Raw genomic sequence first — 27,507 nt, forward strand, 5'->3', positions numbered from 1 at the left:
AGTCATTACACTCCTGGGAGTAACGCCCGGGTGCCGTGACAGACGCCAGAAAGAGCACATTAGTGGGCCAGCCCCACTCAGACCCGGGGAGGAAACTTCATGTTCTCTTAGCTCGTTGCAGATCTTGCAAAGCCAGACCCCATGCTCCAAGCTTGCTGGGTTCTACCCTCCATGTCATCCGGAGATACAACAGGGTTACTACAGAATGTGACACTGAGCAGAGAGCATGGTGTGTATTAATTCATGTAAGAAACTGTATATCAGCACAGAAATGTTAATAACTAGAAATGACTGGATTCTCTATGTTGTCTGTTGTGGACACAAAGGCCACTGGGAGGTGGATCAAAAATATCTGGAAATTACTTGAAACTGATGAATAACTAAACAGAATTATAACTAAAATGTACCATAATCCAACTGTATTTTTTTGTCTTTTAACGATTGGTTCTGCGGCGCCGTATGCAGTGAACATTACAAAAATCACACGAAGCTCCAAAAGCTACTCTAGGTAAATTTCTTGAGTGGGAATTCTCAAATGTAATGTTTGGCATATTATTCTAATAGTTCTGTATGTTAACTGATTTTGTTTTGACATTTTGACTGGTTTTGGGAAGACTGTGGTGTGTATCTGGAATTGTCTTGAGACATGCTTAAACTGTGATTCTCTGGGTGGAAAGTCCTGGTTGATAGTGTTTGCCAGTTTCCATGCTGTAAATACTTCCATTATGGCTGACTGCAGGCTACAGATGTGGTATCACTGAGTGCAGAATTGGGAAGAGGTGCACGACGTTGATCCTTGTGAGTCGGTATAGGACACTGTATATACTTGTGGCCCTGTGTAAAACTACAATTTTTTACTAAAAATATTGCCCCATAAATATACAAACGCATTAGTGAAAGGAAAAATAAATTCCAACTGGGAGCTCAAACAGAGAAAACTGGCGGAGGATTTTTTGAAAAACTTTGTCTATAGTCTACATTTTACTATTATCTTTTATTAAGCATCTATGTGTCACCCTGAGTGTTCTGAACTCTTAGTTTCTTTGGTGTTCCCCTGGATAGAGGCTAGGGTTCCCTCTCCTTTCAGATATTGGTGCTAAGACGATGCTGACTGAAGAATCGATGGGACCTACTCACTGTGAAGCCATTTTCAGGAGGACCGAGCTGATGGTGGAGGCAGAAGAGAAGACACAGAGCCTCCTGAGTTTGGGGAGGCGATGCTGATATTTAGACGTATGGTTTGGTATGATCATGTATTACTTTAAAAAAATTAATGCTCATGAAAACAAGAAAAACCAGTTGTTCAAAAATTGAAAAACAATGGAATAATAAACTCTTCTATTAGAGTAAGCCAAGAAGAAATTTATTAAACTTGAGATGAATCGGAAATTTCAATAAGAATCCACGGACATGTTTTTAAAGGAGGCTTTATCTGTTCTGTCCCTGCAGCGATTTATGCCATTGGATATTTTTGCTGCCATCTGTCAAACTCCAGTCAGAAAGTAGGACAAGCTTATTTGTAGAATAGTGCTTATGGTTTCTAAAACTATTCTCCAATGAGAGGGACAGATGCCCTTGGGGGATAGTTGACTCCATATTTCTGGGCAGGGGGAAAATTGAGGATTCGTTTGTAAATTCTAGATGTTGAAAGAAAGCAAGGTTTCATCCACCTGCGGGGAGGGAGGTGGGAGGGGGGTTCAGGATTGGGAACTCACGTACACCCATGGAGGATTCATGTTGATATATGGCAAAACCAATACAGTACTGTAAAGTAAAATAAAGTAAAATTTAAAAAAAAAGGAAGAAAGCAAGGTTGCATCTGTAGCAACATGGGCGGACCTGGAGACTGTCATCCTGAGTGAAGTAAGCCAGAGAAGCAGAAATAGCGTATGACGCCCCTCATAAGTGAAATCTAAAAAGCAGTGACACAAATGAGCCTACAAAGCCGAAAGAGACTCCCAGACTTAGACAATGAACTTATTCTCTAAGTTTGGCGGGGGTAGGGGGAAGGACGGGGGGAAGGGCTAGTTGGGGAGTTTGGGATGGACATGTACACACTTCTGTATGCAAAATGGATAACCAACAAGGCCCTACTGTACAACACATGGAACTCTGCTCAATGTTATATGGCACCTGGATAGGAGAGGAGTTTGGAGGAGAAATGGATACATGCATATGTATGGCTGAGTCCCTTCACTGCTCACCTGAAACTATCACAGCATTGTTAATCAGCTATACCCCAAGTGAAAATAAAAAGTTTAAATTTTAAAAAAAGAAAGCAAGGTTGCCTTAAGGTATCAGAGTCATAAATCCATAATGGTTCAAAAGAGAAGATAAAATAGAGCTGCCTGAAAAAAATACAGCCAGTCTCTGAAATTGTTTACTGAAAAGGCTGTGTGTATGTGTGTGTGTGTGTGTGTGTGTGTGTAATTGCTCAGTTGTGGACAACTGTCTGCAACCCCATGGACTGCAGCCCACCAGGCTCCTCTGTCCATAGGATTCACCAGGCAAGAATACTGGAGTGGGTTGCCATGCCCTTCTCCAGACTGAAAAGGCTATATGTTGATTAATAAAAATTATGTGAGGCCTACACACAAGCAAGTCTGAAAATGCAAGAAACTGTCTTTTCCTATAAGGAGATGTACTCGTAACAGGACATACTCATGAGACAATAGCAATATTCAAGATCTCTGTGACATGTGGTTTATTTGATAGAAAAGTGAATTGGAGGGAATCAGGATTTTTCATGATGCCAGGGGTGGCTTTTAAAGAGTAGTTTCTCTTATCTTTCCAGCAATAAATTACAGTCTTTCCTAAGTACTGCCCACTGTGGTTGCATAGTGGAGAGAGGCACCCCTGAAAACTGCTGGGTTTTTAGTCAAGTAGTCAATACACATGCGCTGTACACATCATATACGCCATGCTGCTTATGGCCATTTGGGCATCACAGGTGGCACAGTGGTGCAGAACCCACCAGCCAGTGCAGGAGACACAGGAGATGCAGGTTCAATCCCTGGGTCAGCAAGACCCTCTGGAGGAGGGTATGGCACCCCACTCCTGTATTCTTGCCTGGAGAATCCCACGGACAGAGGAGCCTGGCGGGCTACAGTCCACGGGGTCACAAAGAGTCGGGCATGACTGAGCACATGTGTGCGCATGCTCACACTCACACACACATACACACACACGTGACCATTTATCCAACAATGCTTTGCTTCGCACAGGCAGGGGCTCTAAATCCTATTTCTACATTATTTTTACCGCCCTGTGACTGGTTGCCTCAGGTGGCAAGTCAGAACCAGCTTTTCTTCCTGCAGTAACCCTCACCCTGTCTCACTAGAAGAGGAGAAAATCTCATAGATGTCAGAAAAATGTTAAGTGGACCCTGAAGAATAGACAACTCTGAATCGGCAATATCAAATAGAAAGAAAGCATGCTGGTAAAGGGTATCAATGCTAGTTTTAAAGTAAGAGGAGAAAAATAATGGGAAAATACGCCCTAAAAATGTAAATTTTAAGTGAGCTTCTCTTTCTAAGGAGACTTTAAAATTAAGGGAGTATAGAAGATAAGGGACAGAAGGTAGAATGACAAGGGATAAGCTTGGTCATGAATAGATGAAGAGAAATGCCTGCATTAACCCCAACCAAGAGCACAAAAATCAAGTGGAAAGCAGGTCACTACAGTGTCAACTGATGTCTATAAGAACTAAATGTATGATAAAACAAATGAGAAAAAGGTCGTTCAGACATGAATTGGTGCTTCTGAGAACATCTGGTTCTTTGCAAAATCGGTATCTTAGGCACAGACTGTGCTTTACAGAAAATTGGAAGGAATCCACCTAGCAACAGGTTTATCATCAACAAAGGAGAGCAGGGTGTCAACCATGCGAGGAGGAGGCCATACCCTCTCCCCAGAGGAGGTGCTGTGGGGGTGTGAGGGGGGCTGCTTTGAGCAAGAAGTCAGCACACGGAGGGGCTGCTCAGTGGGCGGCATCAGGAAGTAACGGGCGGAAATTGGAGGCTTTGGGCTTTGTTTCAATGTGTAAGTCCAAGGATGGGTGTTTGTGAGCCTCTGAGCACCGTCCATGGTCTGTGTCAATCACGCAGGGCTGTGTCCATCACACAGGCCTGGCAGCTTAGTCTCCTCTGCTCTCCCATGGGTGTCCCTGTGAGAACTCACACCAGGGGCTGGGTTCACAGTGGTGGAGACAGCCCGCTGCTCTAAGCAAGCTGCCCTTGTTCCTAGCGTCTCTGAAGCAAACATGAGGCTCCTGAAGACAGGGTGAAAGGGAAGCCTGTCGCCACGTGAGCGTGGTCCCCGTCTTGGCTCTTCAAGTCTCTGAACATGATTTAAGGGATACGGCTCTGGCCCTGCTGAGCCTCTATGGTCTGGATCTAGTAAAAATAATCCAGAAGGCTCTACCTCTAGACCTTCGGAGAGCAGAAGAGACGGGCGCCCTTGCAGATGGGAATGTCAGCATGAAGAGAAGGCAGATTTAATGGGAATTGCTGAGGAAGCCTGGGGGGCCAACCCCACTGTGATCACTCAGGAAATTCGAGGTATTTTGTTGGGACTTGAAGTTTGTTTTGGGAGCCTTAATATACGTTATCCCATTTCTATAATCACAGGCCGCTGAGGTCATAGTCAGAATAACATTTCAGATACAAATTCTCTCAAATCTGTGCCTTACACTCCGATTTCCCTTGCTCTGACAGAATGGATTTTTATCTTGTAGTCTTTTTTTTTTTTTTTCCTGATGTTGCCCTGCTTCTTCTTGGTTTTTGCCATCACCATCTGAACTTTGTGTGGCCCAACCCAGCTTTCCCCGAGGTCCTGGGCAGTGGCTTCTTCCTGATGCTGAGAGGCGATCTGCTCCTGGCTTTGTTCCCCTACCTAAATTCTATTACCCACGGGGCTTCATGCCACACTCCCGAGATACAAACACACCATGCTGGTCCTCTCTCACCATGCAGTCCGTCTCTTCTCTGTGCTCTCATAAACCAGTGGGCATTTCACCCCAACTAATTCTTCACTAACATTATTTTTACACAAAATGGATCCCACAGTTTCTTATTAAGAGCCAGTGACATTTTTGAGTCAGAAATGTCCTCATGCATAGGTGTCATTTGCTATAAGACGGTGAAGGTTGTGAAACCACTCCCTTTGTTCAGCCCTGTAGAGCAAGTACACCTGTAGACTTCACATAGTCCAACATGCCTAATTTACAGGTGAAAAGCTGCATCCCTGAGGGGTACACGATCTGCCCCAAGTTCCTCAGAGGAGCTGTGCTGAAGCGACACACCCAGGCTCATTGTTCAAAACACTTTCCATCATTAAGAGCACAGTTTAGTAAGTGATGTCAGTTCTGGAGGCTGTGAGGAGAGAGAGAAGTGGGGAAGAGACTGGCAGGAAAAACATATAGGAGGATGTTTAAAAGTCCAAAAATAGTTGATGAAGGAATAGACTGTAATGTCAAAAGGGTAGAAATTCTTCTGTTAGATAAACTGCCTCACCAGCAAATGACCCAGAGACCCACCCACCTGCCCATCCCTAACACTTCCCAGGAACCTAGACCCTCCTAGGTGAGGTAACACCGTGTACGGTCAGACGGAGGCAGGAAATTTGGCCCCGAGTGATTCAGCTTGGATGGGGTTTAAGAGGCATGTAGAGGGAAAGCAGGTCATAAGGCCACTTCCGTGGAATCAGGACTTCCTCGCAAAGTCTGGACAAAGTTCACTGCACCCAGGAACTCAGCCTGTGGTGAAGTCCCAGAAGAGGATTCAATATACGGTGGAAATACTGCAAGCCCAGTAATAAAAGGAGTGCAGATGCAATCACCTGCAGCTTCTGCACCCACATTAGCGGCACTGCTGATGCAGAGGATGTGGAGACAGGAAGCCGGGGGCAGCCCCCGAGTAGGATGGTGCGCCCACTAGAGTCGTTCCTAGCGTCTTGGCGGTCCTTTACCGCACGGGGACCAGCTCACCATACACCGGACGTTATTAAGCGTTTAATCACAACCAACCATGCTTCCAAGTATGGTTTGTGGAATAAACTGAATTGTTCACATGCCCGACCCAGCCACTCACCCATTAGCACAGACCATATAAACACGATTTCCCTCCTTCCACTGACATGTGTTAAAGGTTTACTCAGCTATATCCTATTGGTTATTCCATAAGATACCATGTTATCATATTTATTCATCAAATAGCAATTTAAGATAGTATTTTAGATGAGGAAGAAATAAAGTTGAGAGACTTACCCCAAAGTCATACAGCTGATATTTAGAGGATCTGAGATTCTGATGCCCATGCAAACCCTCTTTTCCTGGTAAATCTCAATAACTGACAATGCTTGGTGCCCCCCTGCATGGCTGGGAGGCCTTAGGGGTGTCTTTCCTCAGGATGGGTGATTCCCGCTATTGCTGCCCTCTCTCCCCCATGTGAGTGGCCAGCAAGCTCCTACATGCTATCTAGCCACTGGTGGCCACTGGAGGTGAATCATGGAAGTTGTAGGGTAGTGGGATGACTTGGTTACTCCTCCACACTTCAGATCCAGGAGGGCCAAGACAGAGAGCCACATCGCACAGAGGGGAATGCCTATATTGGGCAGAGCCTGGTGCTCAGCTCTTGCTGGCCAGGCTCCTGGTTTGCACTGGATCCTGATGCTTCCAAGATGTGCTTGATCATCCTTCTCATTCATATGAATAAAAAACAGTCATCATTTACTGAATGCTTATCATGGGCTAGACACTGAACTAAGCCCTTTAGGTATATTTAATTCTCATGATGCTCTGAATTACATAGCTTTATTATCCAAGTTTTGTAAGAGAAGAAATCTATCAGCCCAGAAACATAAATAAGTTGTTCAAGATTCCATAACTAGTCAGGAGTGAAGCTGGGATATGGGCCCTGCAGCTTGGATCCTGGCTTTGTTGACTTCCACACGGACCTGCCATTCCCCAGGGCTCTTGATTTTGCCATTGGATCGACTCCAGACACTGGCCACAGCTCCTCTTCTTGGTTTCAAATCAGTGACTCACAGACAACATGGGCTCCTCAGTCTCCAGTTATGGTTCTGTGTTTTGAACTGGTGATGTCCTTCAACTGGACACCTCCTGGCCACGAAGGTTCCTGAGGCTCAATGGACACATTGCCCAAGTTTTGTGGGCTTAACCCTTCGGTTAATAAACTAACCTCTCCCTCCAGCTGAGACTTATTCCAACGTCAAAAAAGAGGACTAATTAATTTAAAGCCAGGCATGCCCTGAATTGCTATTTGCTGCAAGGATCTCTGTCTAGTCTATTTCCCATTTGCCAAAAGACTTTCCAAAAAGAAAATACAGGTTTATTGTGCTTTGTGTCAATTGCATGTATTATTTAGACTACACTAGGCTGGCACCCAGTACTCTTGCTGGAATATCCCACGGACGGAGGAGCCTGGTAGGCTGCAGTCCATGGGGTCGCGAAGAGTCGGACATGACTGAGGAACTTCACTTTTGCTTTTCACTTTCATGCACTGGAGAAGGAAATGGCAACCCACTCCTGTGTTCTTGCCTGGAGAATCCCAGGGACGGGGGACCCTGGTGGACTGCTGTCTTTGGGGTCGCACAGAGTTGGACACGACTGAAGTGACTTAGCAGCAGCAGCAGCAAGCTGAATTAACAAACACTGATTAATGGATCAAAGACAATCAAAATTTGGGCCTTGGCTCAGGGGACAATCCTGGGAAGGCGTGTAGATTGGCTGGATACCTCTCCCTCACATAAGTATTTAATACCTAGGATGACAGATACTCTGCCATAGTCAGAGCAGGGCTCGGCCACGTCCTTTCCAGTCAAGTGGAAGGAGGAAAGAGCATGGGAGAATGTAAAGGAAGGCTTTCATGGACCATGAGTAGTGCACACAACTTCTGTTCACATTCTCTTGGCTGAAATTCAAACTGCAAGGGAGGCTGGGGAGTACGATCCAGTTATGTGCCCAGGAAGAAGAAAAACAGGTTTTGCTGAACAATGAACGGTTCCTGCCACTCTACTTCTGATAAGTAATAGTTTACACACTCATATTTGACTTCGTTCTTCAGTTTGTTCTTTTGCATTTTCTTGATGTCAGTTTTATATAGTAATAGTTTTCTACTTTGTTGTGTTTTTTCTTAAGTCTTCTATGGAAAGTGGCAGAAAGTTAAAAAAAATGAATGTAATAGAATGTAGATCGATTAAGTTTGAACACACCCTCTCACCATACACAAAAATAAACTCAAAATGGCTTTAAGACTTAAACATAAGACATGACAGACACCATAAAACTCCTAGAAGAGATCATAGGCAAAACATTCTCTGATGTAAATCATACCAGTGCTTTCTTAGGTCAGTCTCCCAAGGCAATAGAAATAAAGACAAAAATAAACAAATGGGACCTGATCAAACTTACAAGCTTTTCCCTAGCAAAGGAAACCATAGAAACATAAAACTGAAAAGACAACCGACAGAATGAAAAGATATTTGCAAACAAGGCAACCAAAAAGGGCTTCATTTCCAAAATATACAGACAGATCATTTAACTCAACAACAAAAAAATAAGCAACCCAGTTGAAAAATGGACTGACCGCCAGAATAGAAATCTCTCCAAAGAAGAAATACAAGTGGCCAAAAGGCACATGGAAAGATCCTCCACGTCACTAATTATTAGAGAAATGCAAATCAGAACCACAATGAGGTACCGCCTCACACTGGTCAGAAGAGCCTTCGTTTAAAATGTCTACACATAACAAATACTGGAGAGGATGCAGAACAAAGCAAACCTTCCTGCACTGTTGGTTGGAAGGTAACTTGGTGCAGCCACCAAGGAAAAAGCATGGAAGGTCCTCAGAAAGCTAAAAATAGAACTATCACATGAGCCAGCAATCCCACTCCTGGGCATATATCCAAATGAAACTCTAATTCCGAAAGGTCCCTGCACCCCTATGTTCATAGCGGCATGGTTCACAATAGCCAAGACACGGAAACCACCTCAATGTCCACTGACAGATGAGTGGGTATGAAGATGCGCTGCATACATACAGTGGAAGGCCGCTCAGCCAGAAAGAGAAGGTCACGCCATTTGCAACGGATGCAAGTGGTGATTATCACACTGAGTGAAGTAACTCAGGAAGAGAATGACAAAAACCATCTGATATCACTTCTACGTGGAATCTAAGATAGGACACGAATGAGCCTACCTATAAAACAGAAACACTCGTGGAGAAATGGACACAACTGTGGTTGCCAAGAAGGAGGTGGCTGGGGGGGCTGGGGTGGCAGGTTGGGGTTAGGAGATGCAAGCTTTTATATACAGAAAGGATCAACAGCAAAGTCCTACTGTATAGCAGAGGACTACATTCAGTATCCTATGGCAAACCATAATGGAAAACAATGTATACAAAATAACGCATATATTTGTATAACTGAACCCCTTTGCTCTTCGGCAGAAATTAATACAACATTGCAAGTCAACTATGTTTCAATAATAATATATATATAAATGAATGTAGAGTATAAAATATTTCTATCTCTTCTACACACAGATGGAAAAGAAAAGCGGAAAACAGCAAGCTTTTGCTCTTGTTTTTGTTCTTGAGGAAAGGCCTACATTTGGGTAACATTTGCCAAGGTTTTACAGCTCTCAGGTTATACACTGAACATGGTTCTCTTCTATATGGATATTCCTGTAATTGTAATACAGGTGACCTGATTCCCAACTTGTGATTATGCATATTATAGATCTATGACTGAGGAATTTCAATCCATCCATCTTCATCTGGAATTCTAGTTACAGTTTTCTCCATGAAGACAGGCAAGTAAAAATCACCATATTTATAAACATTCTGTATAAAAAGAAGACTAAATGCATGGTCTTGGAGACATGTTTATTATTCATCACTAATTAATATATTCTATTCTGCCTTCAGACTTGAATTTTATTATTAAGCTGTCCCATTAATTACTGGGAATTCACATAAGGGAATAATATACAATACTAGGGAAATGAGTGAAAGCTTTGTTCATTATTATTAAATAATCTCCAAGACATCTAAAGGAAGAGGTCAAGGTCCAGGGAAACTGAGATGATAGAGAAGCCTAGTTTAAAGAGCAAGTCCTGGTTTTTATTGGGAACAATTCCTGCTCATTTTTAGATCCAAGGGAATGGTAATACTGGTAAATGTGGATCACTTATACCTCCTTCCCACAGATAAATCAATACTTTTGCAGGAGCCTCATAATCAGGTTTCCACTTAGAAATCTGTGGGAAAGAAAGGATCACAGTAAAACTATTTGAAAAAATAACAAAGTGCCTGGAATTCCAGTATGAAGTTGTTTGTGTAAAACAGTAAGCAATCTTATTCTCCTGTCTCTCCTAAGAGCCGGGGATTATTCACATTGTGTGCTTGATTACTGGACCAACTCAGCCAGAAAATAGCCACTGAAGAGCGTGTATTGGATTGAAAATCATCAATAGCCTAAGTGATCACTGAAACAACTGGAGAGGCTGTCTTCCTGTTTTACGGCAGAGAATGACTCAGAGTGATACTGTGATTATAATGGAAAAGGCACAATATTAGAGGTCAGCTCTATCTGTGGGGATCAGGGCACCAGTTCTATCTATGTTCTGAGCTCAGGATATTTGCTCTGTCTCTCAGCATGGCTGTGAGGATCCTATCAAATGTGGTATCAGTTCAGTCAGTTCAGTCGCTCAGTCGTGTCCGACTCTTTGTGACCCCATGAATCGCAGCACGCCAGGCCTCCCTGTCCATCACCAACTCCCAGAGTTCACTCAGACTCACGTCCATCGAGTCCGTGATGCCATCCAGCCATCTCATCCTCGGTCGTCCCCTTCTCCTCCTGCCCCCAATCCCTCCCAGCATCAGAGTCTTTTCCAATGAGTCAACTCTTTGCATGAGGTGGCCAAAGTACTGGAGTTTCAGCTTTAGCATCATTCCTTCCAAAGAAATCCCAGAGCTGATCTCCTTCAGAATGGACTGGTTGGATCTCCTTGCAGTCCAAGGGACTCTCAAGAGTCTTCTCCAACACCACAGTTCAAAAGCATCAATTCTTCAGCACTCAGCTTTCTTCACAGTCCAACTCTCACATCCATACATGACCACAGGAAAAACCATAGCCTTGGCTAGACGGACCTTAGTCGGCAAAGAAATGTCTCTGCTTTTGAATATACTATCTAGGTTGGTCATAACTTTTCTTCCAAGGAGTAAGCGTCTTTTAATTTCATGGCTGCAGTCACCATCTGCAGTGATTTTGGAGCCCAAAAAAATAAAGTCTGACACTGTTTCCACTGTTTCCCCATCTATTTCCCATGAAGTGATGGGATGCCATGATCTTCGTTTTCTGAATGTTGAGCTTTAAGCCAACTTTTTCACTCTCCTCTTTCATCAAGAGGCTTTTTAGTTCCTCTTCACTTTCTGCCATAAGGGTGGTGTCATCTGCATATCTGAGGTTATTGATATTTCTCCTGGCAATCTTGATTCCAGTTTGTGCTTCTTCCAGCCCAGCATTTCTCATGATGTACTCTGCATAGAAGTTAAATAAGCAGGGTGACAATACACAGCCTTGACGTACTCCTTTTCCTATTTGGAACCAGTCTGTTGTTCCATGTCCAGTTCTAACTGTTGCTTCCTGACCTGCATACAGGTTTCTCAAGAGGCAGGTCAGGTGGTCTGGTATTCCCTTCTCTTTCAGAATTTTCCACAGTTTCTTGTGATCCACACAGTCAAAGGCTTTGGCATAGTCAATAAAGCAGAAATAGATGTTTTTCTGGAACTCTCTTGCTTTTTCCATGATCCAGCGGATGTTGGCAATTTGATCTCTGGTTCCTTTGCCTTTTCTAAAACCAGCTTGATCATCAGGAAGTTCATGGTTCACGTATTGCTGAAGCCTGGCTTGGAGAATTTGAGCATTACTTTACTAGCAAGTGAGATGAGTGCAGTCGTGCGGTAGTTTGAGCATTCTTTTGCATTGCCTTTCTTTGGGATTGGAATGAAAACGGACCTTTCCCAGTCCCGTGGCCACTGCTGAGTTTTCCAAATGTGCTGGCCTATTGAGTGCAGCTCTTTCACAGCACCACCGAATGTGGTATAAGCGTAGGTAAAGGCAACATCAGTCGAGTGGAACATTTCTAATAGTACAACTGCTTAATTTAGTTTTTAAAAATTTTTGGCTGTATCCCACATAATGTGGGACCTTAGCTTCCTGAGAGGGGAGTGAACCCACACCCTCTGCATTGAAAGGCGGAGTCTGACTCACTGGACCACTGGGGAAGTCCCTCATGTTTTTTTTTTAAGTTCCTTGAAATCAAGTGTTTTAGTGTATTAGTCAGAGTTCACTAGAGAAACAGAGCCGATAGACTGCGTGTGTATACATATGTGCACACATAATTGGCTCTTCTGATTATAGACGCTGAGATCTGCAGCTGCAAGCTGACACCCAAGCTTGCTGATGGTGTAACTAGTCTGAGACGGTAGGCCTGACAACCGCGAGAACTAGCATTTTCAGTTTCAACCCCAGAGTGGCCAGGTTCAAGATTCAGGAAGAGCTGATGTTTCAGTTCCACCCCAAAGGCAGGAAAAACTGACGCCCCAGTTCAACAGTCAGGCAGGACGAGTTCCTTCTTGCTTGAGACACTATCAGCCTTTTTGTTCTATCCAGGTCTGCAGCTGATTGCAAGAGGTCCACCCACTTGAGGGAGGGAAATCTACTTTACTCAGGCTACTGATTCAAACGTAGATCTCATCCAAAACACACTCACAGAAACATCCCAAATAACGTACGACCAAATATCTGGGCATCCCGTCTCTCGGCCACGCTGACACACAAAATTAATCAGCACATCGGGTTACGTCTTATTTAAAATGACCTAGTTGCAAAGGTCGGTAATGACGCGTTAGACAATAATAGTTTTAAAGATCCTCAGTTCTAAAAGAAAGAGAGTTATTTCATTTCCCCTAGAATTTGTTTTTCAAATCAATAGCCATTAGAGGGAGCTCTGGTTGCAGCTTAGAAACAAAATTGTCCTCCATGAATTGATGTTAACGGGAAAGTTTCTAGGTTTTAATGGAGACACAGAGAATATATATCTTAAAAAGAAAAAAAAAAAAAAAACGAAATCAAGAGATCCTTTAGCACCACCATTTTGTATTTCTGAACTGAGTGAGCCCAGACGTGCTTCATGGAGCACAAGAGCTGAAATGATACAAACGCAAAGCTGGGTGGAATGGGGCAGGCTCTGGGCTTGAGTTCTAGCCATGCCTGGAAGTGACTGAATGGCCTTGGGTCACTTGCTTTCCATCTCTCCTGGCCTATTGTCTCTCCCCAGCAATGAAGGTGGCAGAGATTAGAGTGTAATACATATTGGTATCTGTGGATGGGAGAATCCTGGAGAGTTAAAGGTTTTTTCCTTTTCCCCAAAGATAACCTTGAAAATGTTATGTTCTCAAAAACTGTTGGTTTGAATTGTCTTAAGCATATTCTCAGTCACATGGATGATATCCTCAACATTCGACCCAGCTTCTGCCGTACAGTCTATGAGCTCTGTTGACATTCAGTGGGTACCGAGCGATCCCTGTCTTGAAGCGACAGCACTGAACTTTTAATGGGTTGCTAGGCCTCTTTGGGATGACTTTAAGTTGGTGTTGTCAAAATGACAGCAGCTGACTTATAATTACCATTGTACTCGTAAAGACAAATTTTCTCTTCAGCAACGATAATATCAAAATTGAAATAGTCTATGACAAATCAATTGAAAGCATTGTCATAGAATAAGGTTTTAGAGTTGTAAGTCATTTTGCAAACTGAAAAGGCACCCTCCTACACTGTTGGTGGGAATGTAAATTGGTGCAGCCATTATGGAGAACAGTATGGTGGTTCCTTAAGAAACTAAAGACACAGTTGTCATACAACCTTACAGTCCCACTCCAGAGTGTATAACCAGAGAAGACTATCATTCAAAAGGCCACATGCACCCCAGCACTCACAGCGGCACTATTTATGAGTCAAGACATGGAAGCCAGCGAAACGTCCATCCACAGATGAATGGATACCCAAGATGTGTACACACACACACACACACACACACACACACACACACACAAAATGGAATATTACTCTGCCATAAAAAGAATGAAAATGGAGGTACTTTATACTGGGGAACACAACTATATTTTTTCTTGATGGACTTTTTCGATACACTGGGAGGAACTCACGCCTTCACATCACTGCTTCTCAAAACCCTGAGAGTGATGGAGAAAGAAGGAACAAGAGAGTCAGGTAGGGAAGAGGAGAACCGAGGTGCGGACCCGGGAGTGTGGGCACCCTGAAGTGAAGAGAAACACAGGATACCGAAACTCCCCTTGTCTTTACTCCACATGTTCATTAACGCTGGCAGACAGCGTGACCAAGGGCAAGTTTCTGAGTGTCTGGTGTAGCGCAGAGGGTGGGTTTCATGTATTAAACCCATAGCCACAAAGCCTTTGACTTCACAGTTTTGCAGAGCTATGGGATCCTTTGCTCTCCCCTACTGTTACCTGCTGCGGATAAACAGGGACTGAAGCATGAGTGGCCTTTGGCGTGCTTCTTTTTTGGGCGTAAGCCTGTTCAGCCACAGTTTGATGGTTATTATTAATGCATTTCATCTAATCTAAGATTCCTTCAACTGTAAGTCATATCAATATTTTACGTGCCACCAAAAAAAAAGAAAACCACTGCCTAGTACACTGGGTCACAGCCTTAGCAATGCATGGACAGGGCATGCCAGCTTCCTGGTGCTTTGAAATGCCTTTCATCTCTTCTGAGGGACTTGGCAATCTCTCCTGCCTGCGGTCGCGTTGTGCTGGTGGGTGATAAGCCATCCTTGTGCATTTATCTCAGTAACAAAATGTACCTCCATTTCTTCTACCCGCAAGTTTCTAAAGCACTTGGTTATTGCTTTGAAAGAAATATGAGATTGCAATTATTCCTTTAACAAAAATACCGGCTTCATTAATATAAAATATATACTCCACTGCTCCGTTTTCATGCCTTTCTGCAAACACAATGACTTTTTTGTTTGCCAAATTACAGTGAAATCTTTCTGAAGATATTTGCAATAACAACTTCAGCATTTGTGGGTCTGACAGATGCGTATAACTCAGCAGAAGTGACAACACTGGGAACAGCCCTGGCCAAGTTTGTTCGCAATAACTGTGATGGTTCTAGCTGCCAGACCATGAATTCTGAGAGACATCCTGATTTCACAAATGAGAAACTATGGAGGGGGGAAAAAAAAAAGCATGTTTTAGAGACAAACACCTTGGATCTGCTTCACTGTAACAGCTATGCTTTTCCTGCTTGAGCACGTGCTATCGCAGCTCTGCCTCCCACACACAGCCCTCTCATCCGGCCAGTGTGCCTGCACCCCAGAGACTGAACCATCGGGGGATGGTTCCGGGGCAGCCTCCTGCCCTTAGCAGCAGGATCACCTGCCTGAACACACATCCCACCGTCACTGACTTTCATGGTGGGTATAAAGAGCTGTCTTACTCCAGGCACACAGATCAGCAAGAAAAAGAATCCCCCTTGTGGAGGTTTAAGAAAAGGAGGGTTATTTGTGAGGCCTTAACAGGCAACTGAATAGACTTCCAAGGGCTGAAAATAAAGTCAGCCAGGCTCACGGGACAGAGTCTGTTGAGTCAGAACCCAGGGTCTCTGACTCTTCGGCCCTAAGACTCTCCCACTTCTGCTCCTGTATGATTCCTCTGCATCAGAGATTCTCAACGAATACTGGAAAGACTGGCTCAGACTCACCCCGGCAGCAGGATGGGCCCGACTCTCCATGCCCCAGGGTCTAGTTGCAGGGTCTGGCTTTTGTAACTGACATTCTCAAAAGAGAAACCTACCAGCCTCAGCCCAGTCCACAGATTCGCTCTTCCTGCATCTTTCCCCACAGCGGGGTCAGATGGCCACCTTTGCTCAGCTGTGGTCAACCTCAGGCTATCCCTTCAGTAGGAACTGTGGGTGGGCTCACTTCTCTCCGTCACCAAATGGGGAGGGCAGAGAAGTAACAGCTAGCTGACCCAGTACAGGATTCATGCAGCTTTTTAATCCTCATCAGAACCCCTGAGAGATGTTGCATGGGCCTGCCTCAGTGTTCTGTTAAATCATCTCAAGGCAAAACTCACCTTCTGCAGGAGCCTGACTGAGGTGATGAGGCCGTGTCTGGCTGAGCTGCTACGACAAAGGAAGAGCAGAAGGGACGTGGGTCTGATTATATTCCTGTTTTCAATGATGCCACTTTTTGTTTGATGTAAACTTGCATAGACCTATTAAGCATGGATGCTTTCCCTATGAACCAAACAGGCATCTGAGGTTGCAGCCCATCCCACCTGCCAGAGCCCCCATAGGGGATTCTGTGATTCCCAGAGGTGATAAACAGTGGCAAAGTAAGAGCGGGATGGATGTGGGGAGTGGAGAGGTGCTTCCATGGAAACGCAGGTGGGCAGGCGTACTCTACTGCAGAATGTTTCCTTTAAGAACTTACCACAGGGCTGTTTGCTTTGGGGCCGTGCCATGAGGCCTGTGGGATCTTAGCCCCCTGACCAGGAATCGAACCTGCAGCCCCCGCAGTGGGAGCATGGAGTTTTAATCTCTAGGCCCACCGGGAAGTCCTCCTTTCTTTCTATCACAGAAAGAAGTGACGTGTTATTCGTCTAGTCGTGTCCAACTCTGTGACCCCATTGACTGTGGCCCACCAGAGCCTCTGTCCATGGGATTCTCCAGGCAAGAACACTGGAGTGAGGAGCCATTCCCTTCTCCAGGGGATCTTCCCGACCCAGGGATCGAACCTGGGTTTCCTGCACTACGGACAGACTCTTTCCCGTCTGAGCCATCAGGGAAGCCCTCCTATCACAGAGTTTCTCCAAATAAGCACATTTATAGAGTGAGTCCTGCCACAGGCTGATTGCAGCTTCCTCCCAGCACTGACAGCGCCTGAGGGCAGGTGTCCTTGTAGAGTAAATAGGACACCGGCATCACAGACAGAAGTCACCTCTATCCTAGACCAACGGTATGACCTTGGTTAGTGTTCTGGATGAATCCGCACTTACAACCCCCTCTCCACAAAATGTAGGGAGATGGTGGCTTTCTGCCCAGCTGGCAAGATCCCTGCTTACAAAGAATGCTGTGTTGGGGAAACGAAGGTCCTCACGCTATTACCAGCGCTATTTAAATGTGCTTGGCAGAGAGCCTTGCCTGTTATAGGATTTCTGCCGTGGTGCCCAAGGCATTCTCTGCCCAAAGACTGTGGTACCGACAGTACATTTTGCTGCTGGCAGAGGCGGGAGAAACCAAGCAGGCTCTCTTTGGCCCCAAAGACCTACCAGACAGCCCCGGGTATCCTGCAGATGCTCACTCTACAGAAGCACCTCATCCAGAGTCAGCTTTCAGATGGCCACCAGCTGGGCCAGTGTGATCAGAAGTGGAGGGACAGTCAACCTTGGATGTGCTTCCTACAGCCCCACTATGAGTTTCTGGGTCCATAGGGACCCAGGGTGGCCTGCTGTGGGCAGATTCCTCCTAGCTGGGCCACTGGATACGAGTCTTCCAACAGTTAGTGGCTGAGCTCACGAAAGGAAGCAAGTGACGGGGTTTATCATCAGCTTCTCCTTCCAGTGGCAGAGAATTCTCAGGTCAGGCCCCTTCTGGCCCTGTAAGGATGTTTCTCCAAGCAGATGGGGAAATATCCTCACATTGGTTTAGAGGATGCTGTGAGGTAGGTCGGTCCCTCACTCATCCTCACTTATTCCTGTGAACCTCACCTTGTTCACAAAGAAGATCTGAGGGCAGTTAGAGAAATATGAGCAATGCAAAAGAATAAAAATTAAAAAAGGAAATAAAGAATGAAATGAAAGAGACTCAGAGCAAAGGAAGAGGACAGTGGGGAAAATGTAAAGGCTGATGGGACAATGCCAGGGCTCAGTGTGCTTTCTAGCTGGGCTGGTTCTCTCTTCTCTCTTATTTTCAGGCCTCCTGACCCTCCTTCTCTGCAGGGGTAGGCTGACTGCTGCTCGCCACCCACCAGAAGCTGCTTTAGATAAACTTCAGTAAGAAAGGAGTCAGGGGTTAACCCCAGTCCAGAAGCCCAGAGTCCTACTGGGCCCCCCGGTGAGGAGAGAAGGGGAGGGTTGGTCCCAGACAATCTGCTCCCACAGCTCTGCAGCGTCACATCGGGTCCCTTCTCTAACAAGGCTCTGCTGCTCTGACACTCATTAGGGAGGAAATCACTAATTCTCCAGTCGCGTCCAACTCTGCGACCCCAGAGACTGTAGCACACCAGGCTTCCCTGTCCTTCACCATCTCCCGGAGCTTGCTCAAACTCATGTCCATTGAGTCGGTGATGCCATCCAACCATCTCGTCCTCTGTCATCCCTCCCAACCCATCTGGCCGCATCGAGAAAAGATGCACTCTTCGCAGGAGCAGATCGTGCGAAGCCAGGTTCACAGAACTGGCAAGAGTTGGAAACTAATTGAATACTACTCATAATTCACTTTCACTCATTCAGGAAACAACTGGTGTTGAAAAAAAGAGTAATAAAGAAGAAGACATCTATCTGATGAGTCTGCCCTGTTTCTTGGCCAACTCTCTCATCATCTGCTCTTCCTGTGGAATTGCCTTGTTCGCCTGGTGGTGATGGAAAGTTTCCACAAAGCGGAATGACAGGTCTGGAAGTACTGGAGGGCAGGGTTAGGGCTGAACACCCTTTTCTGAAGATGAATGGTCTGTGCAAACACAGAAACAGAACCAATTCTGTGTTAGAGGCTGAATCAGAGCGGCCTGGGTTATCCTATATCTTTAAAGAAGTGGTTGGGACTTAGGAAAGTGCATCAAGAAACAGATAAGGCTGATTTATAATAAGCATTAATCTTTTCCCCTATGAGATGCTCAGTTTAAGAATGCTGAGTGGGAATTATTCTGTTGGGAAGATTAAACAATTTCCCTATAATCTCATTTGCACTATTCTAGTGCTCAGCAAACTGTTTCTTCACATAAAGGCATTTCCTGGATTCTGTCTGTGGGGGAGGGAGGGTGGATAAAAAAAATCCATGGCCCTCCCCTTGAGGGAAACTTCTTGGGCTACTTTTAAATTATCTTTAGTAGGCTCCAATGAGTATGCTTGCTCACTCTGCTTTGAAAGATGATGGGTAAATGAGGGCCTCTTCCTGGGTCTAGGAGGAAAACCAGGTCAATTTGAGCTGCACAAATCAATAGGGGAAGGAAAGTGAGCAGACTTCCTGTGTGTGTGTGTGCGCGCGTGTGAGTGTGAGGTTCACTACCATGTGGAGGCCCTCAGTGACCATTTGCTGAATGACTGAACACTGTGGTTGGACAGGAATTTTTGCATCTCCAGGAGAACATATGGTTCTCATAGGAGGTTTGTGTGGTGACAGCGTCTGCAAAGAAGTGGGAAGATGGATCTAGACAGCGGCCCAGGTGGTCTAGCAGTTCAGGGCCAAGGGGCTCAGAGAAGATCCCAGAGCCAAGGCCAAGCAGAGGAGGGGGAATGGCTTGGAGTCTAACTGCCCTGACGTGGGATCCCAGCTTTGTTCCTCATGAGCTGTGTGACCTGATCACCTGGTCTTTCTGAAAAGGAGGTTGGTGACATGTGGACTCCCTGGAGGAGGAGGTTCTGTGTGCTTCTGGCTCCTAAGCAGGGGTCTTCAATGGGTAGCAGAGTCCAGGCCTCCCTTGGCTCAAACAGAAGGAATTCGGGGCCAGGTGTCTGCTGACGGGGGCAGAAGCGGCCCACATGTTGTGAGCTGGCCCAGCTTCCCATAAGGAAGGAAGTCATGCCCCTAGACGGATGAACACTATCCAAAGGGCCGTCAGCTTCTTAGGCAGCTGGAGGCCTGGGGTTTGCAGGAGGTTTGAGTGGGGCCAGGTGGAGAAGGAAGGATGCTGGCAAGCGCTGCTTGGAAAAGTCTTAAATTCTACAAGGAAACATTTGTTTCCCTGGCTTTCTCCAGAGCCCAAGTCAGCAAAAGGAAAACATGGTTTATTCTGACTCAAAATACGAAGTCACTCTACACCCCTTCCTCTCCTCAGCTCCAGCATCATCTACCCAGTCACCAAAGCCCATCACCTCCACTTCCCAGAGCCTGCTGGAACCAGCCGCTTCTCTGCTCTTGTACCATTGCAGCTACTTCCTGTCTGCCTCCTCAGTACATGGTCTGCATGGAACAGTCTCCATGCACAGGAACCCGACTTATCTTTTTAAGAAACCTCTCCCCTGCTTAAGTGGTTTCATGATTCCCCATCATTTGTAGAATTCTGACCTGAATGAATGGACCCTGCATCCTGTCCAGACACTCGATCCCCTTCATTGAGCAAACAGTTCCAGAAACAGAGACGATACCCTCTTCCCGTGGAGTTTTATAATAAAACCAGGTGTCTCCCTTCATGTTACAAATAAGGGCCTCCACTGAAAGCTTCCTATAGCCAAGGCATCCACACGCAGAGCTCTATGCCTCATCTTAGATCATCCTCACTACAGCCCTGAACTTCAGGGGCGTCTGCTGCTTCCATTTACAGATGGACACGCACAGGAAAGTTACATAACGTCACCCAGATCAGCTCACTGCTTGGCGATTGCATCAGGATCAAACCAGCCAGCCTGACTCCACAGAGGGATGCGGCATGTTCCCTCCTGCGTCCTAAATGGACCACCTTTGATGGTTGGGCCCTAAGCGTGTGTTTGAGTGACACATTAACCAGTTTGTCTCCTGAAGCAACCCTGGGAGGAGGGAAGTCTGGGAATATTATCTTCACTTTTCAGAAAGGCAAAGTGAACTCGAATACAATCTGAATAGCAACCGTGACAATGGCAATAGGTCATTTCGCCAAGCAGCTGACACACGCTGCAGAGCATGCTGGCCTTGCCAGGAGAACAATGTCCACGGACAGTATGTGTGGCAGTGTGGACGGTCACACGGGCACTTACCCAGGAGAGGAGTCTGGCCAGATTCCAGGGGGTGCCATCCAGGGGCAGAAGATGCGGGCAGAGAGGACTCAGAGACCACAGTTCTTACTCCCGGAGGTGACCTGTGGGGACGAGGAGGGGATGAAATAACAAGGGCTGCCTGGCCACAGTGCCTGTACCAAGTGCCATGCAGACAAGCCCAGCGCCTCCCAGACGGCCCTCACTGTCAGGCGCAGTTCTCACATTTGGCTCGGGTTGTTGGTCCTCCTGCTTAGCGTCAGCAGTGTAAACCTGGGGAATCACCACCTGCATATTGGGCTGTGGGGACCAACATCTTTCCTCTTCCCTGGGGGACTTCTACACTGAGAGATTCCTTTAATGCTTGCTCTCAGGACCCTCTCATGGGCTTCCCTGGTAGCTCAGCCAGTAAAGAATCCACCTGCAATGCGAGAGACCCTGGTTTGATTCCTGGGTTGGGAAGTTCCCTCGGAGGAGCGATAGGCTACCTATTCCAGTATTCTTGGGCTTCCCTGGTGACTCAGACAGTAAAGAATCCACCTGCAGTGTGGGAGACCTGGGTTTGATCCCTGGGTTGGGAAGATCCCCTGGAGAAGGGAATGGCTACCCATTCCAGTGTTACTGCCTGGAGAGTTCCATGGACAGAGGAGCCTGGCAGGCTATAGTCCATGGGGTTGCAAAGAATCGGACATGACTGAGCAACTTTCACTTCACTTCTTTACTCAGGACCCCTTTATTCTCTCATGAGTTATTAAGGAACCCCCCAAAGAAACTGTTGATATGGGCTATTTTGACTGATATTTACCATATTAGAAATGAATAGCAAGACATTACAAATATGTATTAATTCACTGAAAATAAACCAACCCCTTACATGTTAACATGAATGCTATCTTTTTATAATAAATAACTGTATTTCCCAAAACAAAAACTATGTGACTAAGAAGGTAGGCTCTTTTATATTTGTGATCCACTGTTGGGGCTGAGATAACAGAGCTTGGTTTTAATGAGTCACGATTTTTGCAGGAATTCTACTGGAAGCATTTTGGACCCCCTTTCTTCTCAGCATTTAGATTACATTTAGATACAATTTAATGGATTACTTTGGATGCTCAATGCCAGCATCTACACTTCCAATTAACGAAGTGTCAACTCTGCAGTTCCTGCAAGGTAACAGAGTTACCTCCCCAAATGTGCTTGGGCCGGTTGTAATTAATAATGTGACCTTCTGCAACTGGAACTGAAAGCTTCTGGAGCAGGGAAATTGTTCACCTGAGTTCGGTGATGGCCGGAGCTGGGTGTGAGCTGCAGCATCTGTCAGTAGCAAGGTGAAAAGTCAGAGCACCTAAGAGAGGCGTGAGAGGGAGAAGGAGAAAGCAAGGAAATCCGTAAATCAGGAGTGATGCTTAGGTTTCAGGAAGCTCATGAACATACCCAATGACAAGATAAATGTGGTGGTGGGCTCTGGAATGTGCTTTTAGGAAGTCTCTTCTTTTTTAAAAAAAACTTTTTATTTTATATTGGAGTATAGCCGATTAACAATGTTGTGATAGTTTCAGGCGCACAGCAGAGCAACTCCAAATTCTCCTTCCATCCAGGCTGCCCACATAACATTGAGCAGAGTCCCCTGTGCTATAGTGTAGGTCCTGGTTGGTTATCTATTTTAAATATAGCAGTGTGTACATGTCCACCCCCAACTCCCTCACTATCCCTTCCCTCATCTCTTCGGACCATTATTCTGCCAGCTTGGAGTCCTTTCCTAAGCTGCCCAGCCGCCACGCACTGAGGGATTCAGTCCCCTGTTGAGGCTGATCTAGGCCACAGAGCTGCGCTCCACCGACTACTGGCAGGCCAGGGTGCCTATGTCCTGTGCCCCTGCCACTGTTCTTCCCCCATGGAGTTCCCTGAACATGCACAGTTTTCCTCGCTCATCTTTTTTTAAAAAATGTTTCTTAAATTATTTTTAATTGCAGTAAAATACATACACATAAAATTTCCATCTTAACTATTTTTAAGTGGCATCAAGTACATTCATACTGTTATACAACCATCACGGCCTCCATCCATCTTCAAAACTCATTCCATCGTGCAAATCTGAAACTCTGCACCTATTAGGCTCTAACTACCTTTCCCCCTCCCCAGCAGTCCTTGACTCTCACCTCTCTGCTTCCTCTCCCTATGAACCTCCCTGTTCCAGGTTCTTCATAAAAGTGGAACCGTACAGTATTCATCCTTTTGTGAATGGCTTATTTCACTCAACATAGCGTCCTCACGGTTCATCCACGCTGTGGTGCATGTCAGAATATCCTTTCTTGTTAAGGCTGAATAATATACCGCTGTGTATATATACATACATGCCACACTTTGTTTATCCATTCATCTGTCAGTAGACACTAGGGTTTGCTTTTTCCTTTTGACTATTGTGCAAAATGTTGCTGTTAACCTAGGTGTACAAATATCTCTTTGAGTCTTTGCTTTCAATAAGTGGAATTGCTGGAAAATATGTTAACTCTGTTTTTAATCTTTTAGGAGCCGTTGCAGTGTTTTTCAAAGCACTGCAATATTTTACATTCCCAACAGCAGTGCACAAGGGTTCCAGTTTCCCCACATCCTTGGAGAAGGAAATGACAATCCACTCCAGCACTCTTGCTGGAAAATCCCATGGACGGAGGAGCTTGATAGGCTACAGTCCATGGGGTCGCAAAGAGTCGGACACGACTGAGCAACTTCACTTTTGCCAACACTTACTATTTTCTGTTTTTTTTGATATGATAGAAAGTAGCCATCCTAATGGGCTCTCACTCATGACTGATTCTTCCATAACAGGACATGATACAGTGCTTGGCCCAAGGGACGACCACAATGAGCGGCTTTTAAATGGAATGCCCTTTGGTTTCAACAACACATTGAACCAAATCTCTCTCACCAAAGCCATCTGTCACTGCACAGTGGTGGCGTTTATCAGCAATGAGAGACCTTTATGCCAGAAGACAATACCTCCCAACACATCCTGTTCATACATGGTAAGATTTGACATTGTAAAAGTATATGTCTTTCCCAAGACAATCTGTAAAATCATGTTAGAATGTGATATCACAATATAAAATCCATCTAAAAAATAAGCTTATGAGAACAGACACAAAAATCCTGAAAAGGAAGAGTGGAGGGCACAGGGAAATTATATTTTGCAGTTACTGAAACACAAGAACACGGCATGCACGGGAATCGGAGGGTCACTGCCCGCTGGGTGTGATGCAGAGATTTCCGTTCAGCTCTCCTCCTTGCTTGTGGCCTGAGAGTTCCTATCACGATTGCAAACCATAGCACTGCCCTGGGGGCAGCCTCATTCTTTCAGCTTAGTCACTACTTTCTGCTCCCAGCTCTAGTTCTAGCTCTGAGGCTAGTGCCCTTTCTCTAGGAAGGAGGGTTCCTTGAAGATTTCCCCTACTTCCTGCAAGCACAGCAATCACCAAAGTAAGTTTCCTTCAGGATCTAGGTGTTCTGGAGCAAATAGGGGGCGGGGATCAGCAAAGAAGTATACCATTGTGCTAAAAATAGATTCTCTTGAGGAATTCAGATAATACTTTGAAAGTTGTAACTATCTTGCTCCAGTGGAACCAGGGAGGCAGGCCTAACAGCTAGGCAGTGGCAGTGTCCTGACCAGACTTCAAGGCCCTAAGTGACCAGGGAATCCCACCTCCAGATGCTAAGATGTCGCATTGCCTTTGAACAGTGGTTTGTGATTTGATGACAGGTGTTTTGAGAGCTAGGAATAAGGAATAACTTTCCTCATTGGCCCCTCTCTCTACCTTTTCATTTCTGCTACCAGCTCTTCTTTTATAAGAAAGGCACCTTCTAGGCATCCAGATAAGCCAGAATTCCTGTGTTGTGCTTACTGAAAGATAACTTTTTTCTTTCCTCCACCTCCAGCTTTATGAGATATAATTTACATATAACACTGTTTAAGTTTGAGGTGTACAAAGTGTTATGAAATCTAAGTATTTCTAATGCTGGACAATGGGGAGCAGGAACAACCAGACAGACTCCTGCTGTTGCCTAGACCCTCATGTTCCCCCCTCTGTCAACAGTGAGCCACTTAGGCATATGGGAAAAAACCCAAGAGCTGTTCCTCCCCCAGAGCCAGTGATCAGGACACCAGGATTCTGGTCCAGCTCATCCTGCAAATATCACTTTTGAACGTCTGAGGAATTTACTGCCCAACCTAGCTCTTAAAGCACCTGGATCTTAGAGGTGACTTCATCACAGTGATTAGAGAGAGACTGTAAAGACTAAATGGCTGCTTCAGAAATGTTATTCAAATGGAAAGCAGTAGTAGCAGCAGCATCAAAGATACCTAAGATACACAGAACTTGGTGTTAGCACAGTGGAACAGCTGTATAATCTGCCTAGCTGCAGAGCCTGGATTCGTAAATAAACCTAAATGACTGTGTGAGGAAGTATATGACAACACATACTTCTCTCAAAGTGTGACCCACAGAAAACATCCTTCAAAATATGGCGTAAATGTTTCGTGTTTAAATCGCTCTTGAAAATTCTATCTCTTAAGTCTACTTTCTTGGGAAGTTACAAGGGATATTAATTTATTAAACACTGTGGTAGATCCCGCACCAGGTAAGCCATGTAAGCCACAGTTTCCCACATTCATTGACCACGGAGCTTATTTTCGGCATCACCGACTGACGCCAATAGGAGCACATTTTGGGAACGCTAACCTGGACTTTTGCACTTTGGAAGGACCGTCAGAATACTAAGAGCTCAGTGGAGACGTGAACAAACGGGGAGCATCCACACAAGGAATAAGAAGAGCTGGAGCAGAGCAGACAGTCTGGCAGGTAAGCTTAGAGAAGAAGGAGATGCCATTTGGAAAGGCTTGAGCAGCTGGCTGAAGGACTAGACTTTCATGAGGAAGCTGTGGGTCATGTTCCTCAATGGGCCTCCTCCTGATAGACCCGTGAGAAGCTCACAGGCTGCCCTGTGGCCCTAGGTGAGCACCCCAGAGTCTCGCGGCTATTCCTCAGTCCCAGGCAGGAGAAGACTATCAAGCTGGGTCTGCGTTGCTTCCAGCGCTTGCTCAGACCAGCAGTTCTCAAATGTCAGCCTGCATTACAGGAACCCGCAGAGCTTGCTGAAGCAAATGTTGCTGGGCTCTGCTCGGTGTTTCTGATTCAGCAGTCTCAAAGGGGCCTAAGAACCTGCATTTCTAACAAGTGTAAGGCGATGCCAATCTGCTGATCCGAAGCCCACCCTCCAGGCAGTCCTGCAGGAAGACTTTTATCCCTGACTCTCAGCCCACCAACGGTTTCTGCCCTGGTGGCTTACAGAGGACACCGATGACTGGGGGCATTTTAAACAGAGCTTGAGAGACAGATGGCTGCACTCGTCAATGTTCATGTTCTCCACAGAAACAGGAAGTGGCTTGGTACTTGGGCCAGGTCAAGGCTTGCAAACTCAACCCCTATAGGTGTCCGGGTGGCCAGTGAAGACGAGTGAAGCCAGCTGGAGAGCCTAAGCTGAGACTCAGCTCATGTCAGGTGGTGCCATGCTACAGGGTGGGGCCCATGGTGCCAAGTAGGTATCAGGGTTACCTTTCCATAGTTGAAGAAACAGGCTCAGCGAGGAGAGAGAGTGGGTTCAAGGTGACTCAGCTAGGTGTGAAAGAGCCCAGGGTCCAATTTAGAGGGGTCTGCAGCCATGAAATTAAAAGACGCTTACTCCTTGGAAGAAAAGTCATGACCAACCTAGATAGTATATTCAAAAGCAGAGACATCACTTTGCTGACTAAGGTCCGTCTAGTCAAGGCTATGGTTTTTCCTGTGATCATGTATGGATATGAGAGTTGGACTGTGAAGAAGGCTGAGCGCCAAAGAATTGATGCGTTTGAACTGTGGTGTTGGAGAAGACTCTTGAGAGTCCCTTGGACTGCAAGGAGATCCAACCAGTCCATTCTAAAGGAGATCAGCCCTGGGATTTCTTTGGAAGGAATGATGATAAAGCTGAGACTCCAGTGCTTTGGCCACCTCATGCGAAGAGCTGACTCATTGGAAAAGACTCTGATGCTAGGAGGGATTGGGGGCAGGAGGAGAAGGGGACGACCGAGGATGAGATGGCTGGATGGCACCACTGACTCGATGGACGTGAGTCTGAGTGAACTCCGGGAGTTGGTGATAGACAGGGAGGCCTGGCGTGCTGCGATTCATGGGGTCGCAAAGAGTTGGACACGACTGAGCAACTGAACTGAACTGAATTGAATTCCAAAACCTTTGCTCTTTCCCCTACACAACGTTGTCTCTGAGTGCCTTCCCCCTGCAGGTCATGACACAGACAGTTAGGGAGAGTCTGTGGACTGGGGAGGAGTGAGGATGTGTGCAGAGCCCTCCTGGAGATCCGGAGATTTTCTGTTTGCTGTTTTTTCCTGTTGCTATTCTGAGGCAGAGTCACAGGCACAGAGCAGACTCCCATGAAGGACGCCTGG

General features: G+C 45.8%; 1 long non-coding RNA gene across 3 annotated transcripts in view; it reads right to left on the reverse strand.

The window, feature by feature from the left end:
* The window catches only part of LOC138424198 (uncharacterized), a 190,499-nt gene that overhangs the window by 75,531 nt on the left and 87,461 nt on the right, over positions 1–27,507 (reverse strand). For all 3 annotated transcript variants that reach the window (XR_011250678.1, XR_011250679.1, XR_011250680.1), the window contains 2 exons: positions 22,287–22,359; positions 21,018–21,118 (listed from right to left, as the gene is read on the reverse strand). This is a non-coding gene — a long non-coding RNA (uncharacterized lncRNA). The remainder of the gene's footprint in view (positions 1–21,017; positions 21,119–22,286; positions 22,360–27,507) is intronic.

Source organism: Ovis canadensis, chromosome 19, assembly GCF_042477335.2.
Source record: "Ovis canadensis isolate MfBH-ARS-UI-01 breed Bighorn chromosome 19, ARS-UI_OviCan_v2, whole genome shotgun sequence".
NCBI classification, from domain to species: domain Eukaryota; kingdom Metazoa; phylum Chordata; class Mammalia; order Artiodactyla; family Bovidae; genus Ovis; species Ovis canadensis.